This window comes from Orcinus orca, chromosome 13, assembly GCF_937001465.1.
Source record: "Orcinus orca chromosome 13, mOrcOrc1.1, whole genome shotgun sequence".
Taxonomy (NCBI): domain Eukaryota; kingdom Metazoa; phylum Chordata; class Mammalia; order Artiodactyla; family Delphinidae; genus Orcinus; species Orcinus orca.
This window is the reverse complement of record NC_064571.1, coordinates 15,742,622-15,746,207: the sequence shown is the minus strand read 5'-3', so window position 1 is coordinate 15,746,207 and position 3,586 is coordinate 15,742,622.

Below are 3,586 nucleotides of genomic sequence, written 5' to 3'. Positions count from 1 at the left end.
TTTCTTTCCTTACCTTAGCCAGTCTACAAGATAAATACAGAAGGAAAAATTTTCCCCGTTTATCAGCAGAGAAAACAGAACTTCAGAGAGGCTCATGCTTGCCCTGTGTGTCAGGAGTTGTTCTGTTTTCTTCCATCGTCATCCTATGTCTCTCTCTAGGTCCCATATTACTTTTCCTTTTCTATCCCACTCCTGCCCTAAACGTATGCACTCAGGATGCAAAATAGCCCATTTACTGGGAAAATCATGCATATGATTATTTAATAATAATAATAAGCCTTACCTAAATGTTAAGATCTATGCAAGAACTTTTGCAGATTTTGCCTTTTTTTCTTTTTCCTATTGTGGATTGACTTTGCTTTTCCTCATTGTTGTTTACAAAATGCAGATTTTAAAAACTAAATTGAAATGTTTTAACTCCTTCGTAATTCTGATTAAATCTCTTTTATATAAAAAGGCAATGGATTTGTATTTTCTTTAGAAAATGTACATCTATAGAAAGAGGTAACATGCAGCAGTGTCCCACTTTTATAAATTATCCAGATTAACAATTCAAAAATATTTTTCCTATCTTATCTGCCTGAAATAATGTTCTAAATCATTTCTATGAATCTGAGAGACTTAAAAATGAGGAATAATTCTAATTTACTTTTTTTAGTTGTTGAGTATATTGTTCACCTCAACTGTTAAGAAAAATAAGAACAATAGATGAATATCTCCATCTAGAGCCTGTTTAGGAAAAATGTAATTGCTCAAAAGAAGTCATTCTGTATTCTGCTAATGGGCTGCAATTCAACAGCTCATCAGTATGTCAGGAGAAAACATCAAAGACATGACTAACCTCAGTTTGGGATGGACACTGTGTGATCAGATTTATATTCTCTGGGATGCTGGTTTAGTTTCTATTCATGTGTCCTAAGATTGCTGGGCACAAAGTAATTCAATGTTTTATAACTCAGATGAACCAAACAGAGATCTAACCTCTCTCTGTGCCTGATACCAACCCTGAATAAGCAGCAAATAAATTATTTGGAGTCTGTGTAAATTCCATCATAAAAATAAGCAAAGAGTGCATTGGAAAGAAAAGAAATGTTAATTAAGTCATGAAAAGGTATTTTTATTTTTAATGATAATTTTATTTAAGTTGTCTTTATGGACATTTTGAGTTTTAGTTATAAATATTCACACACACCCCATTCCATCTCCTCCTTCATCTTACTCTATCAATTATTCATTCTCTATCTACATTTATTTATCTCTACTTTTTTCCATTTCTAAGGAGACCTTTCCCTTGGCTCACTCTCAGTTCTTCGTTTACTTATTTGATTTGTCAGTCCTTTGTGACGTTGTTTAATACATCTTCCTCCCAGAAACCCTTCCCTTGCTTCTCATGGCACTAAACTGTAGCAGGTACTGTTAATGTTCCATCCTTAGCTCTTAAGACTTTAACATTTCCATGCATGACAGCCCAGACTTACAACCACCAGCACATGATGCTCTTTTGCCTGAACATCAGAATCCACTCTTACTGCACATGTGTTAGGCCAGCAGTGCCAGATAATTAACCCCTGAGAACACCCCCCCCCAAGGCAGTAACTAACAGCAACTGGTATACAAATATTTGTGCTCATTCATCCCTCATGCAGGACAGTTCTGCCACACATGTCTACACTGAGTGTCAGAGTTCTGCAGTGAAACTAAGCTTCAGTTGCTCACAACTAAAAACAACCTTTATTGGCTTTATTCTCTTCTCTGTCTCACCACTTCACTCATCTATTGCTATGTCTTAGGATCGTTTACCAACTAAATTCCTTGCACTCAAACCTTGTCTTGGCATCTTCTTATGGAATCCAAAGATAAAATTTTAGTTTTATAGTTACTTCCCTAAATTGTTCTTTTCAGGAATTTTTTCTCTCCCTGAAACTCTTTAACTATCGAGGATTTCAAAGTTTCATTCTCTGGTCGAGCTCATGCGCATTCTTGTTTGCACTTACCATCTATAGATTGGTGACTCTCAAATCAATTCATCTAGCTGTATAACTTTCAAAGATTTACTTTCACCAGGCTGTTACTGTCCCCCAAACTACTGTGAATTCTTTGAAAACTGGCCTTTTTTTATTTCTTTACTTCCAGGCTTTGAAATAGTATCTGACATGCCATACATATTGAGTAAATGATATTTGAATTGATTAGAACATGAAAGTACAGGACAAATGTTAATTTATTGCATACACGCAAGTACTAGAATCATTCTGTGCCTATATAGTAACAAAATAAAGACCGTTTAATCAATTAATATGAAAATATATTCAAATCTGTGAAGAAGGAAAAACCCTACTTTTTTTGGACCATGGTAACATAAATCACCAGCTGACTGAACATTCCATGTTCTGACTGAATTTACTGATAAATTCAACAATTAGAGTATTAAGTGCTAAATACCAGTATTTAGTAGCTGTAGCTTCTGTTCCCCTCTCAGTTAATCAGCTATTCAAAAAGTATCTTGCTCAACTGAAGTCAATTTGTCTAGTTTTCAGGATATCTATTAACCACCGAACTATATTTCTTATATTTAAAATAAATGAGAGCACCAGCAAGGCCTGTCCTTTCCATTTAGAAAATGGAAGGCTGCCAGATAGAGTACCCAGATCAACTGCTGACATTTAAATAGGTATTTGCTTAATTCCAATGAAGTATTTCATGTGTAAGAATTAAGATTGTGAGCAATAAATTAGGCACATTTTTGCCTTGAATCCTTTAAGGAATCATCCTCTAGAGTAGCAGAATTTTATTGTTAATTACAATTTAAGTCAACTGCCTTATTTCAGAGGGAAAGCAGCTGAGATCTAAACACATGGAGCAGCTTTTCTAGAGCACAGCACAGGTGGTGAGCTGAGACCAAGGCATCACCCTATGGTTTATACCCAGGCCCTCCTCTACCCCATTTGTATATTGCTTCAAAAACTGTAATGTCAAGATGGCGGAAGAGTAAGACGCAGAGGTCACCTTCCTCCCCACAGATACATCAGAAATACATCTACACGTGGAATAACTCCCACAGAACACCTACTGAATGCTGGCAGAAGACCTCAGACCTCCCAAAAGGCAAGAAACCCCCCACGTACCTGGGTAGGGCAAAAGAAAAAAGAATAAACAGAGACAAAAGGATAGGGATGAGACCTGCACCAGTGGGAGGGAGCTGTGAAGGAAGAAAGGTTTCCACACACTAGGAAGCCCCTTCTTGGGCGGCGATTGCGGGTGGCGGAGGGGGGAAGCTTTGAAGCCACGGAGGAGCGCGCAGCAACAGGGTGCGAAGGGCAAAGCGGAGAGATTCCCGCAAAGAGTATCAGGGCCAACAGGCACTCACCAGCCCGAGATGCTTGTCTGCTCACCCGCCGCGGCAGGTGGGGCTGGGAGTTGAGGCTTGGGCTTTGGTCGGAGCGCAGGGAGAGGACTGGGGTTGGCCGTGTGAACACAGCCTGCAGGGGGTTAGTGCGCCACAGCTAGCCGAGACAGAGTCCAGGGAAAAGTCTGGACCTGCCGAAAAGGTAAGAGACTTTTTCTTCCCTCTTTGTTTACTGGTGCG